This window comes from Gorilla gorilla, chromosome 14 (assembly GCF_029281585.2).
Source record: "Gorilla gorilla gorilla isolate KB3781 chromosome 14, NHGRI_mGorGor1-v2.1_pri, whole genome shotgun sequence".
NCBI lineage: Eukaryota > Metazoa > Chordata > Mammalia > Primates > Hominidae > Gorilla > Gorilla gorilla.
In genome coordinates this window covers 21,249,917-21,266,953 of record NC_073238.2, presented here as the reverse complement: position 1 = coordinate 21,266,953, position 17,037 = coordinate 21,249,917, and positions in this window count along the sequence as shown.

Below are 17,037 nucleotides of genomic sequence, written 5' to 3'. Positions count from 1 at the left end.
TCCATTTCCACTCCCGTTCCATTTCCACTCCCGTTCCATTTCCACTCCCGTTCCATTTCCACTCCCATTCCCATTCCACTGCCGTTCCATTTCCACTCCCGTTCCATTTCCACTCCCGTTCCATTTCCACTCCCGTTCCATTTCCACTCCCGTTCCATTTCCACTCCCGTTCCATTTCCACTCCCGTTCCATTTCCACTCCCGTTCCATTTCCACTCCCGTTCCTTTTCCACTCCCGTTCCATTTCCACTCCCGTTCCATTTCCACTCCCGTTCCATTTCCACTCCCGTTCCATTTCCACTCCCGTTCCATTTCCACTCCCGTTCCATTTCCACTCCCGTTCCATTTCCACTCCCATTCCCATTCCACTGCCGTTCCATTTCCACTCCCGTTCCATTTCCACTCCCGTTCCATTTCCACTCCCCTTCCATTTCCACTCCCGTTCCATTTCCACTCCCGTTCCATTTCCACTCCCGTTCCATTTCCACTCCCGTTCCATTTCCACTCCCGTTCCATTTCCACTCCCGTTCCATTTCCACTCCCGTTCCATTTCCACTCCCGTTCCATTTCCTCTCCCGTTCCATTTCCACTCCCATTCCATTTCCACTCCCATTCCCATTCCACTGCCGTTCCATTTCCACTCCCGTTCCATTTCCACTCCCCTTCCATTTCCACTCCCATTCCATTTCCACTCCCGTTCCATTTCCACTCCCGTTCCATTTCCACTCCCCTTCCATTTCCACTCCCGTTCCATTTCCACTCCCGTTAAATTTCCACTCCCGTTCCATTTCCACTCCCGTTCCATTTCCACTCCCGTTCCATTTCCACTCCCGTTCCATTTCCACTCCCCTTCCATTTCCACTCCCGTTCCATTTCCACTCCCGTTCCATTTCCACTCCCATTCCCATTCCACTGCCGTTCCATTTCCACTCCCGTTCCATTTCCACTCCCGTTCCATTTCCACTCCCGTTCCATATCCTATCCCGTTCCATTTCCACTCCCATTCCATTTCCACTCCCATTCCATTTCCACTCCCATTCCATTTCCTCTCCCATTCCATTTCCACTCCCGTTCCATTTCCACTCCCGTTCCATTTCCACTCCCGTTCCATTTCCACTCCCGTTCCATATCCTATCCCGTTCCATTTCCACTCCCATTCCATTTCCACTCCCATTCCATTTCCACTCCCATTCCATTTCCTCTCCCATTCCATTTCCACTCCCGTTCCATTTCCACTCCCGTTCCATTTCCACTCCCGTTCCATTTCCTCTCCCGTTCCATTTCCACTCCCATTCCATTTCCACTCCCATTCCCATTCCACTGCCGTTCCATTTCCACTCCCGTTCCATTTCCACTCCCCTTCCATTTCCACTCCCGTTCCATTTCCACTCCCGTTCCATTTCCACTCCCGTTCCATTTCCACTCCCGTTCCATTTCCACTCCCGTTCCATTTCCACTCCCGTTCCATTTCCACTCCCGTTCCATTTCCACTCCCGTTCCATTTCCACTCCCCTTCCATTTCCACTCCCGTTCCATTTCCACTCCCCTTCCATTTCCACTCCCGTTCCATTTCCACTCCCATTCCATTTCCACTCCCATTCCATTTCCACTCCCGTTCCATTTCCACTCCCATTCCATTTCCACTCCCCTTCCATTTCCACTCCCCTTCCATTTCCACTCCCGTTCCATTTCCACTCCCGTTCCATTTCCACTCCCGTTCCATTTCCACTCCCGTTCCACTTCCACTCCCGTTCCATTTCCACTCCCCTTCCATTTCCACTCCCGTTCCATTTCCACTCCCGTTCCATTTCCACTCCCGTTCCATTTCCACTCCCCTTCCATTTCCACTCCCGTTCCATTTCCACTCCCCTTCCATTTCCACTCCCGTTCCATTTCCACTCCCGTTCCATTTCCACTCCCGTTCCATTTCCACTCCCGTTCCATTTCCACTCCCGTTCCATTTCCACTCCCGTTCCATTTCCACTCCCCTTCCATTTCCACTCCCGTTCCATTTCCACTCCCCTTCCATTTCCACTCCCGTTCCATTTCCACTCCCGTTCCATTTCCACTCCCGTTCCATTTCCACTCCCGTTCCATTTCCACTCCCGTTCCATTTCCACTCCCGTTCCATTTCCACTCCCGTTCCATTTCCACTCCCGTTCCATTTCCACTCCCGTTCCATTTCCACTCCCGTTCCATTTCCACTCCCGTTCCATTTCCACTCCCGTTCCATTTCCACTCCCGTTCCATTTCCACTCCCGTTCCATTTCCTCTCCCGTTCCATTTCCACTCCCATTCCATTTCCACTCCCATTCCCATTCCACTGCCGTTCCATTTCCACTCCCGTTCCATTTCCACTCCCCTTCCATTTCCACTCCCATTCCATTTCCACTCCCGTTCCATTTCCACTCCCGTTCCATTTCCACTCCCCTTCCATTTCCACTCCCGTTCCATTTCCACTCCCGTTAAATTTCCACTCCCGTTCCATTTCCACTCCCGTTCCATTTCCACTCCCGTTCCATTTCCACTCCCGTTCCATTTCCACTCCCCTTCCATTTCCACTCCCGTTCCATTTCCACTCCCGTTCCATTTCCACTCCCATTCCCATTCCACTGCCGTTCCATTTCCACTCCCGTTCCATTTCCACTCCCGTTCCATTTCCACTCCCGTTCCATATCCTATCCCGTTCCATTTCCACTCCCATTCCATTTCCACTCCCATTCCATTTCCACTCCCATTCCATTTCCTCTCCCATTCCATTTCCACTCCCGTTCCATTTCCACTCCCGTTCCATTTCCACTCCCGTTCCATTTCCTCTCCCGTTCCATTTCCACTCCCATTCCATTTCCACTCCCATTCCCATTCCACTGCCGTTCCATTTCCACTCCCGTTCCATTTCCACTCCCCTTCCATTTCCACTCCCATTCCATTTCCACTCCCGTTCCATTTCCACTCCCGTTCCATTTCCACTCCCCTTCCATTTCCACTCCCGTTCCATTTCCACTCCCGTTAAATTTCCACTCCCGTTCCATTTCCACTCCCGTTCCATTTCCACTCCCGTTCCATTTCCACTCCCGTTCCATTTCCACTCCCCTTCCATTTCCACTCCCGTTCCATTTCCACTCCCGTTCCATTTCCACTCCCATTCCCATTCCACTGCCGTTCCATTTCCACTCCCGTTCCATTTCCACTCCCGTTCCATTTCCACTCCCGTTCCATATCCTATCCCGTTCCATTTCCACTCCCATTCCATTTCCACTCCCATTCCATTTCCACTCCCATTCCATTTCCTCTCCCATTCCATTTCCACTCCCGTTCCATTTCCACTCCCGTTCCATTTCCACTCCCGTTCCATTTCCTCTCCCGTTCCATTTCCACTCCCATTCCATTTCCACTCCCATTCCCATTCCACTGCCGTTCCATTTCCACTCCCGTTCCATTTCCACTCCCCTTCCATTTCCACTCCCGTTCCATTTCCACTCCCGTTCCATTTCCACTCCCCTTCCATTTCCACTCCCGTTCCATTTCCACTCCCGTTCCATTTCCACTCCCGTTCCATTTCCACTCCCGTTCCATTTCCACTCCCGTTCCATTTCCACTCCCGTTCCATTTCCACTCCCGTTCCATTTCCACTCCCGTTCCATTTCCACTCCCGTTCCATTTCCACTCCCGTTCCATTTCCACTCCCGTTCCATTTCCACTCCCGTTCCATTTCCTCTCCCATTCCATTTCCACTCCCGTTCCATTTCCACTCCCGTTCCATTTCCACTCCCGTTCCATTTCCACTCCCGCTCCATTTCCACTCCCGTTCCATTTGCACTCCCGTTCCATTTCCACTCCCGTTCCATTTCCACTCCCGCCCCATTTCCACTCCCGTTCCATTTCCACTCCCGTTCCATTTCCACTCCCTTTCCATTTCCACTCCCGTTCCATTTCCACTCCCCTTCCATTTCCACTCCCGTTCCATTTCCACTCCCCTTCCATTTCCACTCCCGTTCCATTTCCACTCCCATTCCATTTCCACTCCCGTTCCATTTCCACTCCCATTCCATTTCCACTCCCATTCCATTTCCACTCCCCTTCCATTTCCACTCCCCTTCCACTTCCACTCCCGTTCCATTTCCACTCCCGTTCCATTTCCACTCCCGTTCCATTTCCACTCCCGTTCCACTTCCACTCCCGTTCCATTTCCACTCCCCTTCCATTTCCACTCCCGTTCCATTTCCACTCCCGTTCCATTTCCACTCCCGTTCCATTTCCACTCCCGTTCCATTTCCACTCCCATTCCCATTCCACTGCCGTTCCATTTCCACTCCCGTTCCATTTCCACTCCCGTTCCATTTCCACTCCCGTTCCATTTCCACTCCCGTTCCATTTCCACTCCCATTCCCATTCCACTGCCGTTCCATTTCCACTCCCGTTCCATTTCCACTCCCGTTCCATTTCCACTCCCCTTCCATTTCCACTCCCGTTCCATTTCCACTCCCGTTCCATTTCCACTCCCGTTCCATTTCCACTCCCGTTCCATTTCCACTCCCGTTCCATTTCCACTCCCGTTCCATTTCCACTCCCGTTCCATTTCCACTCCCGTTCCATTTCCTCTCCCGTTCCATTTCCACTCCCATTCCATTTCCACTCCCATTCCCATTCCACTGCCGTTCCATTTCCACTCCCGTTCCATTTCCACTCCCCTTCCATTTCCACTCCCATTCCATTTCCACTCCCGTTCCATTTCCACTCCCGTTCCATTTCCACTCCCCTTCCATTTCCACTCCCGTTCCATTTCCACTCCCGTTAAATTTCCACTCCCGTTCCATTTCCACTCCCGTTCCATTTCCACTCCCGTTCCATTTCCACTCCCGTTCCATTTCCACTCCCCTTCCATTTCCACTCCCGTTCCATTTCCACTCCCGTTCCATTTCCACTCCCGTTCCATTTCCACTCCCGTTCCATTTCCACTCCCGTTCCATTTCCACTCCCGTTCCATTTCCACTCCCGTTCCATTTCCACTCCCGTTCCATTTCCACTCCCCTTCCATTTCCACTCCCGTTCCATTTCCACTCCCCTTCCATTTCCACTCCCGTTCCATTTCCACTCCCATTCCATTTCCACTCCCATTCCATTTCCACTCCCGTTCCATTTCCACTCCCATTCCATTTCCACTCCCCTTCCATTTCCACTCCCCTTCCATTTCCACTCCCGTTCCATTTCCACTCCCGTTCCATTTCCACTCCCGTTCCATTTCCACTCCCGTTCCACTTCCACTCCCGTTCCATTTCCACTCCCCTTCCATTTCCACTCCCGTTCCATTTCCACTCCCGTTCCATTTCCACTCCCGTTCCATTTCCACTCCCCTTCCATTTCCACTCCCGTTCCATTTCCACTCCCCTTCCATTTCCACTCCCGTTCCATTTCCACTCCCGTTCCATTTCCACTCCCGTTCCATTTCCACTCCCGTTCCATTTCCACTCCCGTTCCATTTCCACTCCCGTTCCATTTCCACTCCCCTTCCATTTCCACTCCCGTTCCATTTCCACTCCCCTTCCATTTCCACTCCCGTTCCATTTCCACTCCCGTTCCATTTCCACTCCCGTTCCATTTCCACTCCCGTTCCATTTCCACTCCCGTTCCATTTCCACTCCCGTTCCATTTCCACTCCCGTTCCATTTCCACTCCCGTTCCATTTCCACTCCCGTTCCATTTCCACTCCCGTTCCATTTCCACTCCCGTTCCATTTCCACTCCCGTTCCATTTCCACTCCCGTTCCATTTCCACTCCCGTTCCATTTCCTCTCCCGTTCCATTTCCACTCCCATTCCATTTCCACTCCCATTCCCATTCCACTGCCGTTCCATTTCCACTCCCGTTCCATTTCCACTCCCCTTCCATTTCCACTCCCATTCCATTTCCACTCCCGTTCCATTTCCACTCCCGTTCCATTTCCACTCCCCTTCCATTTCCACTCCCGTTCCATTTCCACTCCCGTTAAATTTCCACTCCCGTTCCATTTCCACTCCCGTTCCATTTCCACTCCCGTTCCATTTCCACTCCCGTTCCATTTCCACTCCCCTTCCATTTCCACTCCCGTTCCATTTCCACTCCCGTTCCATTTCCACTCCCATTCCCATTCCACTGCCGTTCCATTTCCACTCCCGTTCCATTTCCACTCCCGTTCCATTTCCACTCCCGTTCCATATCCTATCCCGTTCCATTTCCACTCCCATTCCATTTCCACTCCCATTCCATTTCCACTCCCATTCCATTTCCTCTCCCATTCCATTTCCACTCCCGTTCCATTTCCACTCCCGTTCCATTTCCACTCCCGTTCCATTTCCTCTCCCGTTCCATTTCCACTCCCATTCCATTTCCACTCCCATTCCCATTCCACTGCCGTTCCATTTCCACTCCCGTTCCATTTCCACTCCCCTTCCATTTCCACTCCCATTCCATTTCCACTCCCGTTCCATTTCCACTCCCGTTCCATTTCCACTCCCCTTCCATTTCCACTCCCGTTCCATTTCCACTCCCGTTAAATTTCCACTCCCGTTCCATTTCCACTCCCGTTCCATTTCCACTCCCGTTCCATTTCCACTCCCGTTCCATTTCCACTCCCCTTCCATTTCCACTCCCGTTCCATTTCCACTCCCGTTCCATTTCCACTCCCATTCCCATTCCACTGCCGTTCCATTTCCACTCCCGTTCCATTTCCACTCCCGTTCCATTTCCACTCCCGTTCCATATCCTATCCCGTTCCATTTCCACTCCCATTCCATTTCCACTCCCATTCCATTTCCACTCCCATTCCATTTCCTCTCCCATTCCATTTCCACTCCCGTTCCATTTCCACTCCCGTTCCATTTCCACTCCCGTTCCATTTCCTCTCCCGTTCCATTTCCACTCCCATTCCATTTCCACTCCCATTCCCATTCCACTGCCGTTCCATTTCCACTCCCGTTCCATTTCCACTCCCCTTCCATTTCCACTCCCGTTCCATTTCCACTCCCGTTCCATTTCCACTCCCGTTCCATTTCCACTCCCGTTCCATTTCCACTCCCGTTCCATTTCCACTCCCGTTCCATTTCCACTCCCGTTCCATTTCCACTCCCGTTCCATTTCCACTCCCGTTCCATTTCCACTCCCGTTCCATTTCCACTCCCGTTCCATTTCCACTCCCGTTCCATTTCCACTCCCGTTCCATTTCCACTCCCGTTCCATTTCCACTCCCGTTCCTTTTCCACTCCCGTTCCATTTCCACTCCCGTTCCATTTCCACTCCCGTTCCATTTCCACTCCCGTTCCATTTCCACTCCCGTTCCATTTCCACTCCCGTTCCATTTCCACTCCCGTTCCATTTCCACTCCCATTCCCATTCCACTGCCGTTCCATTTCCACTCCCGTTCCATTTCCACTCCCGTTCCATTTCCACTCCCCTTCCATTTCCACTCCCGTTCCATTTCCACTCCCGTTCCATTTCCACTCCCGTTCCATTTCCACTCCCGTTCCATTTCCACTCCCGTTCCATTTCCACTCCCGTTCCATTTCCACTCCCGTTCCATTTCCACTCCCGTTCCATTTCCTCTCCCGTTCCATTTCCACTCCCATTCCATTTCCACTCCCATTCCCATTCCACTGCCGTTCCATTTCCACTCCCGTTCCATTTCCACTCCCCTTCCATTTCCACTCCCATTCCATTTCCACTCCCGTTCCATTTCCACTCCCGTTCCATTTCCACTCCCCTTCCATTTCCACTCCCGTTCCATTTCCACTCCCGTTAAATTTCCACTCCCGTTCCATTTCCACTCCCGTTCCATTTCCACTCCCGTTCCATTTCCACTCCCGTTCCATTTCCACTCCCCTTCCATTTCCACTCCCGTTCCATTTCCACTCCCGTTCCATTTCCACTCCCATTCCCATTCCACTGCCGTTCCATTTCCACTCCCGTTCCATTTCCACTCCCGTTCCATTTCCACTCCCGTTCCATATCCTATCCCGTTCCATTTCCACTCCCATTCCATTTCCACTCCCATTCCATTTCCACTCCCATTCCATTTCCTCTCCCATTCCATTTCCACTCCCGTTCCATTTCCACTCCCGTTCCATTTCCACTCCCGTTCCATTTCCACTCCCGTTCCATATCCTATCCCGTTCCATTTCCACTCCCATTCCATTTCCACTCCCATTCCATTTCCACTCCCATTCCATTTCCTCTCCCATTCCATTTCCACTCCCGTTCCATTTCCACTCCCGTTCCATTTCCACTCCCGTTCCATTTCCTCTCCCGTTCCATTTCCACTCCCATTCCATTTCCACTCCCATTCCCATTCCACTGCCGTTCCATTTCCACTCCCGTTCCATTTCCACTCCCCTTCCATTTCCACTCCCGTTCCATTTCCACTCCCGTTCCATTTCCACTCCCGTTCCATTTCCACTCCCGTTCCATTTCCACTCCCGTTCCATTTCCACTCCCGTTCCATTTCCACTCCCGTTCCATTTCCACTCCCGTTCCATTTCCACTCCCCTTCCATTTCCACTCCCGTTCCATTTCCACTCCCCTTCCATTTCCACTCCCGTTCCATTTCCACTCCCATTCCATTTCCACTCCCATTCCATTTCCACTCCCGTTCCATTTCCACTCCCATTCCATTTCCACTCCCCTTCCATTTCCACTCCCCTTCCATTTCCACTCCCGTTCCATTTCCACTCCCGTTCCATTTCCACTCCCGTTCCATTTCCACTCCCGTTCCACTTCCACTCCCGTTCCATTTCCACTCCCCTTCCATTTCCACTCCCGTTCCATTTCCACTCCCGTTCCATTTCCACTCCCGTTCCATTTCCACTCCCCTTCCATTTCCACTCCCGTTCCATTTCCACTCCCCTTCCATTTCCACTCCCGTTCCATTTCCACTCCCGTTCCATTTCCACTCCCGTTCCATTTCCACTCCCGTTCCATTTCCACTCCCGTTCCATTTCCACTCCCGTTCCATTTCCACTCCCGTTCCATTTCCACTCCCGTTCCATTTCCACTCCCGTTCCATTTCCACTCCCGTTCCATTTCCACTCCCGTTCCATTTCCACTCCCGTTCCATTTCCACTCCCGTTCCATTTCCACTCCCGTTCCATTTCCACTCCCGTTCCATTTCCACTCCCGTTCCATTTCCACTCCCGTTCCATATCCTATCCCGTTCCATTTCCACTCCCGTTCCATTTCCACTCCCGTTCCATTTCCACTCCCGTTCCATTTCCACTCCCGTTCCATATCCTATCCCGTTCCATTTCCACTCCCATTCCATTTCCACTCCCATTCCATTTCCACTCCCATTCCATTTCCTCTCCCATTCCATTTCCACTCCCGTTCCATTTCCACTCCCGTTCCATTTCCACTCCCGTTCCATTTCCTCTCCCGTTCCATTTCCACTCCCATTCCATTTCCACTCCCATTCCCATTCCACTGCCGTTCCATTTCCACTCCCGTTCCATTTCCACTCCCCTTCCATTTCCACTCCCATTCCATTTCCACTCCCGTTCCATTTCCACTCCCGTTCCATTTCCACTCCCCTTCCATTTCCACTCCCGTTCCATTTCCACTCCCGTTAAATTTCCACTCCCGTTCCATTTCCACTCCCGTTCCATTTCCACTCCCGTTCCATTTCCACTCCCGTTCCATTTCCACTCCCCTTCCATTTCCACTCCCGTTCCATTTCCACTCCCGTTCCATTTCCACTCCCCTTCCATTTCCACTCCCGTTCCATTTCCACTCCCGTTCCATTTCCACTCCCGTTCCATTTCCACTCCCCTTCCATTTCCACTCCCGTTCCATTTCCACTCCCGTTCCATTTCCACTCCCGTTCCATTTCCACTCCCGTTCCATTTCCACTCCCGTTCCATTTCCACTCCCGTTCCATTTCCACTCCCCTTCCATTTCCACTCCCGTTCCATTTCCACTCCCGTTCCATTTCCACTCCCATTCCCATTCCACTGCCGTTCCATTTCCACTCCCGTTCCATTTCCACTCCCGTTCCATTTCCACTCCCGTTCCATATCCTATCCCGTTCCATTTCCACTCCCATTCCATTTCCACTCCCATTCCATTTCCACTCCCATTCCATTTCCTCTCCCATTCCATTTCCACTCCCGTTCCATTTCCACTCCCGTTCCATTTCCACTCCCGTTCCATTTCCTCTCCCGTTCCATTTCCACTCTCATTCCATTTCCACTCCCATTCCCATTCCACTGCCGTTCCATTTCCACTCCCGTTCCATTTCCACTCCCGTTCCATTTCCACTCCCGTTCCATATCCTATCCCGTTCCATTTCCACTCCCATTCCATTTCCACTCCCATTCCATTTCCACTCCCATTCCATTTCCTCTCCCATTCCATTTCCACTCCCGTTCCATTTCCACTCCCGTTCCATTTCCACTCCCGTTCCATTTCCTCTCCCGTTCCATTTCCACTCCCATTCCATTTCCACTCCCATTCCCATTCCACTGCCGTTCCATTTCCACTCCCGTTCCATTTCCACTCCCCTTCCATTTCCACTCCCATTCCATTTCCACTCCCGTTCCATTTCCACTCCCGTTCCATTTCCACTCCCCTTCCATTTCCACTCCCGTTCCATTTCCACTCCCGTTAAATTTCCACTCCCGTTCCATTTCCACTCCCGTTCCATTTCCACTCCCGTTCCATTTCCACTCCCGTTCCATTTCCACTCCCCTTCCATTTCCACTCCCGTTCCATTTCCACTCCCGTTCCATTTCCACTCCCATTCCCATTCCACTGCCGTTCCATTTCCACTCCCGTTCCATTTCCACTCCCGTTCCATTTCCACTCCCGTTCCATATCCTATCCCGTTCCATTTCCACTCCCATTCCATTTCCACTCCCATTCCATTTCCACTCCCATTCCATTTCCTCTCCCATTCCATTTCCACTCCCGTTCCATTTCCACTCCCGTTCCATTTCCACTCCCGTTCCATTTCCTCTCCCGTTCCATTTCCACTCCCATTCCATTTCCACTCCCATTCCCATTCCACTGCCGTTCCATTTCCACTCCCGTTCCATTTCCACTCCCCTTCCATTTCCACTCCCATTCCATTTCCACTCCCGTTCCATTTCCACTCCCGTTCCATTTCCACTCCCCTTCCATTTCCACTCCCGTTCCATTTCCACTCCCGTTAAATTTCCACTCCCGTTCCATTTCCACTCCCGTTCCATTTCCACTCCCGTTCCATTTCCACTCCCGTTCCATTTCCACTCCCCTTCCATTTCCACTCCCGTTCCATTTCCACTCCCGTTCCATTTCCACTCCCATTCCCATTCCACTGCCGTTCCATTTCCACTCCCGTTCCATTTCCACTCCCGTTCCATTTCCACTCCCGTTCCATATCCTATCCCGTTCCATTTCCACTCCCATTCCATTTCCACTCCCATTCCATTTCCACTCCCATTCCATTTCCTCTCCCATTCCATTTCCACTCCCGTTCCATTTCCACTCCCGTTCCATTTCCACTCCCGTTCCATTTCCTCTCCCGTTCCATTTCCACTCCCATTCCATTTCCACTCCCATTCCCATTCCACTGCCGTTCCATTTCCACTCCCGTTCCATTTCCACTCCCCTTCCATTTCCACTCCCGTTCCATTTCCACTCCCGTTCCATTTCCACTCCCGTTCCATTTCCACTCCCGTTCCATTTCCACTCCCGTTCCATTTCCACTCCCGTTCCATTTCCACTCCCGTTCCATTTCCACTCCCGTTCCATTTCCACTCCCCTTCCATTTCCACTCCCGTTCCATTTCCACTCCCCTTCCATTTCCACTCCCGTTCCATTTCCACTCCCATTCCATTTCCACTCCCGTTCCATTTCCACTCCCGTTCCATTTCCACTCCCGTTCCATTTCCACTCCCCTTCCATTTCCACTCCCCTTCCATTTCCACTCCCGTTCCATTTCCACTCCCGTTCCATTTCCACTCCCGTTCCATTTCCACTCCCGTTCCACTTCCACTCCCGTTCCATTTCCACTCCCCTTCCATTTCCACTCCCGTTCCATTTCCACTCCCGTTCCATTTCCACTCCCGTTCCATTTCCACTCCCCTTCCATTTCCACTCCCGTTCCATTTCCACTCCCGTTCCATTTCCACTCCCGTTCCATATCCTATCCCGTTCCATTTCCACTCCCATTCCATTTCCACTCCCATTCCATTTCCACTCCCATTCCATTTCCTCTCCCATTCCATTTCCACTCCCTTTCCATTTCCACTCCCGTTCCATTTCCACTCCCGTTCCATTTCCTCTCCCGTTCCATTTCCACTCCCATTCCATTTCCACTCCCATTCCCATTCCACTGCCGTTCCATTTCCACTCCCGTTCCATTTCCACTCCCCTTCCATTTCCACTCCCATTCCATTTCCACTCCCGTTCCATTTCCACTCCCGTTCCATTTCCACTCCCCTTCCATTTCCACTCCCGTTCCATTTCCACTCCCGTTAAATTTCCACTCCCGTTCCATTTCCACTCCCGTTCCATTTCCACTCCCGTTCCATTTCCACTCCCGTTCCATTTCCACTCCCCTTCCATTTCCACTCCCGTTCCATTTCCACTCCCGTTCCATTTCCACTCCCATTCCCATTCCACTGCCGTTCCATTTCCACTCCCGTTCCATTTCCACTCCCGTTCCATTTCCACTCCCGTTCCATATCCTATCCCGTTCCATTTCCACTCCCATTCCATTTCCACTCCCATTCCATTTCCACTCCCATTCCATTTCCTCTCCCATTCCATTTCCACTCCCGTTCCATTTCCACTCCCGTTCCATTTCCACTCCCGTTCCATTTCCTCTCCCGTTCCATTTCCACTCCCATTCCATTTCCACTCCCATTCCCATTCCACTGCCGTTCCATTTCCACTCCCGTTCCATTTCCACTCCCCTTCCATTTCCACTCCCGTTCCATTTCCACTCCCGTTCCATTTCCACTCCCGTTCCATTTCCACTCCCGTTCCATTTCCACTCCCGTTCCATTTCCACTCCCGTTCCATTTCCACTCCCGTTCCATTTCCACTCCCGTTCCATTTCCACTCCCGTTCCATATCCTATCCCGTTCCATTTCCACTCCCATTCCATTTCCACTCCCATTCCATTTCCACTCCCATTCCATTTCCTCTCCCATTCCATTTCCACTCCCGTTCCATTTCCACTCCCGTTCCATTTCCACTCCCGTTCCATTTCCTCTCCCGTTCCATTTCCACTCCCATTCCATTTCCACTCCCATTCCCATTCCACTGCCGTTCCATTTCCACTCCCGTTCCATTTCCACTCCCCTTCCATTTCCACTCCCATTCCATTTCCACTCCCGTTCCATTTCCACTCCCGTTCCATTTCCACTCCCCTTCCATTTCCACTCCCGTTCCATTTCCACTCCCGTTAAATTTCCACTCCCGTTCCATTTCCACTCCCGTTCCATTTCCACTCCCGTTCCATTTCCACTCCCGTTCCATTTCCACTCCCCTTCCATTTCCACTCCCGTTCCATTTCCACTCCCGTTCCATTTCCACTCCCCTTCCATTTCCACTCCCGTTCCATTTCCACTCCCGTTCCATTTCCACTCCCGTTCCATTTCCACTCCCCTTCCATTTCCACTCCCGTTCCATTTCCACTCCCGTTCCATTTCCACTCCCGTTCCATTTCCACTCCCGTTCCATTTCCACTCCCGTTCCATTTCCACTCCCGTTCCATTTCCACTCCCCTTCCATTTCCACTCCCGTTCCATATCCTATCCCGTTCCATTTCCACTCCCATTCCATTTCCACTCCCATTCCATTTCCACTCCCATTCCATTTCCACTCCCGTTCCATTTCCACTGCCGTTCCATTTCCACTCCCGTTCCATTTCCACTCCCGTTCCATTTCCACTCCCGTTCCATATCCTATCCCGTTCCATTTCCACTCCCATTCCATTTCCACTCCCATTCCATTTCCACTCCCATTCCATTTCCTCTCCCATTCCATTTCCACTCCCGTTCCATTTCCACTCCCGTTCCATTTCCACTCCCGTTCCATTTCCTCTCCCGTTCCATTTCCACTCTCATTCCATTTCCACTCCCATTCCCATTCCACTGCCGTTCCATTTCCACTCCCGTTCCATTTCCACTCCCGTTCCATTTCCACTCCCGTTCCATATCCTATCCCGTTCCATTTCCACTCCCATTCCATTTCCACTCCCATTCCATTTCCACTCCCATTCCATTTCCTCTCCCATTCCATTTCCACTCCCGTTCCATTTCCACTCCCGTTCCATTTCCACTCCCGTTCCATTTCCTCTCCCGTTCCATTTCCACTCCCATTCCATTTCCACTCCCATTCCCATTCCACTGCCGTTCCATTTCCACTCCCGTTCCATTTCCACTCCCCTTCCATTTCCACTCCCATTCCATTTCCACTCCCGTTCCATTTCCACTCCCGTTCCATTTCCACTCCCCTTCCATTTCCACTCCCGTTCCATTTCCACTCCCGTTAAATTTCCACTCCCGTTCCATTTCCACTCCCGTTCCATTTCCACTCCCGTTCCATTTCCACTCCCGTTCCATTTCCACTCCCCTTCCATTTCCACTCCCGTTCCATTTCCACTCCCGTTCCATTTCCACTCCCATTCCCATTCCACTGCCGTTCCATTTCCACTCCCGTTCCATTTCCACTCCCGTTCCATTTCCACTCCCGTTCCATATCCTATCCCGTTCCATTTCCACTCCCATTCCATTTCCACTCCCATTCCATTTCCACTCCCATTCCATTTCCTCTCCCATTCCATTTCCACTCCCGTTCCATTTCCACTCCCGTTCCATTTCCACTCCCGTTCCATTTCCTCTCCCGTTCCATTTCCACTCCCATTCCATTTCCACTCCCATTCCCATTCCACTGCCGTTCCATTTCCACTCCCGTTCCATTTCCACTCCCCTTCCATTTCCACTCCCATTCCATTTCCACTCCCGTTCCATTTCCACTCCCGTTCCATTTCCACTCCCCTTCCATTTCCACTCCCGTTCCATTTCCACTCCCGTTAAATTTCCACTCCCGTTCCATTTCCACTCCCGTTCCATTTCCACTCCCGTTCCATTTCCACTCCCGTTCCATTTCCACTCCCCTTCCATTTCCACTCCCGTTCCATTTCCACTCCCGTTCCATTTCCACTCCCATTCCCATTCCACTGCCGTTCCATTTCCACTCCCGTTCCATTTCCACTCCCGTTCCATTTCCACTCCCGTTCCATATCCTATCCCGTTCCATTTCCACTCCCATTCCATTTCCACTCCCATTCCATTTCCACTCCCATTCCATTTCCTCTCCCATTCCATTTCCACTCCCGTTCCATTTCCACTCCCGTTCCATTTCCACTCCCGTTCCATTTCCTCTCCCGTTCCATTTCCACTCCCATTCCATTTCCACTCCCATTCCCATTCCACTGCCGTTCCATTTCCACTCCCGTTCCATTTCCACTCCCCTTCCATTTCCACTCCCGTTCCATTTCCACTCCCGTTCCATTTCCACTCCCGTTCCATTTCCACTCCCGTTCCATTTCCACTCCCGTTCCATTTCCACTCCCGTTCCATTTCCACTCCCGTTCCATTTCCACTCCCGTTCCATTTCCACTCCCCTTCCATTTCCACTCCCGTTCCATTTCCACTCCCCTTCCATTTCCACTCCCGTTCCATTTCCACTCCCATTCCATTTCCACTCCCGTTCCATTTCCACTCCCGTTCCATTTCCACTCCCGTTCCATTTCCACTCCCCTTCCATTTCCACTCCCCTTCCATTTCCACTCCCGTTCCATTTCCACTCCCGTTCCATTTCCACTCCCGTTCCATTTCCACTCCCGTTCCACTTCCACTCCCGTTCCATTTCCACTCCCCTTCCATTTCCACTCCCGTTCCATTTCCACTCCCGTTCCATTTCCACTCCCGTTCCATTTCCACTCCCCTTCCATTTCCACTCCCGTTCCATTTCCACTCCCGTTCCATTTCCACTCCCGTTCCATATCCTATCCCGTTCCATTTCCACTCCCATTCCATTTCCACTCCCATTCCATTTCCACTCCCATTCCATTTCCTCTCCCATTCCATTTCCACTCCCTTTCCATTTCCACTCCCGTTCCATTTCCACTCCCGTTCCATTTCCTCTCCCGTTCCATTTCCACTCCCATTCCATTTCCACTCCCATTCCCATTCCACTGCCGTTCCATTTCCACTCCCGTTCCATTTCCACTCCCCTTCCATTTCCACTCCCATTCCATTTCCACTCCCGTTCCATTTCCACTCCCGTTCCATTTCCACTCCCCTTCCATTTCCACTCCCGTTCCATTTCCACTCCCGTTCCATTTCCACTCCCCTTCCATTTCCACTCCCGTTCCATTTCCACTCCCCTTCCATTTCCACTCCCGTTCCATTTCCACTCCCATTCCATTTCCACTCCCGTTCCATTTCCACTCCCGTTCCATTTCCACTCCCGTTCCATTTCCACTCCCCTTCCATTTCCACTCCCCTTCCATTTCCACTCCCGTTCCATTTCCACTCCCGTTCCATTTCCACTCCCGTTCCATTTCCACTCCCGTTCCACTTCCACTCCCGTTCCATTTCCACTCCCCTTCCATTTCCACTCCCGTTCCATTTCCACTCCCGTTCCATTTCCACTCCCGTTCCATTTCCACTCCCCTTCCATTTCCACTCCCGTTCCATTTCCACTCCCGTTCCATTTCCACTCCCGTTCCATATCCTATCCCGTTCCATTTCCACTCCCATTCCATTTCCACTCCCATTCCATTTCCACTCCCATTCCATTTCCTCTCCCATTCCATTTCCACTCCCTTTCCATTTCCACTCCCGTTCCATTTCCACTCCCGTTCCATTTCCTCTCCCGTTCCATTTCCACTCCCATTCCATTTCCACTCCCATTCCCATTCCACTGCCGTTCCATTTCCACTCCCGTTCCATTTCCACTCCCCTTCCATTTCCACTCCCATTCCATTTCCACTCCCGTTCCATTTCCACTCCCGTTCC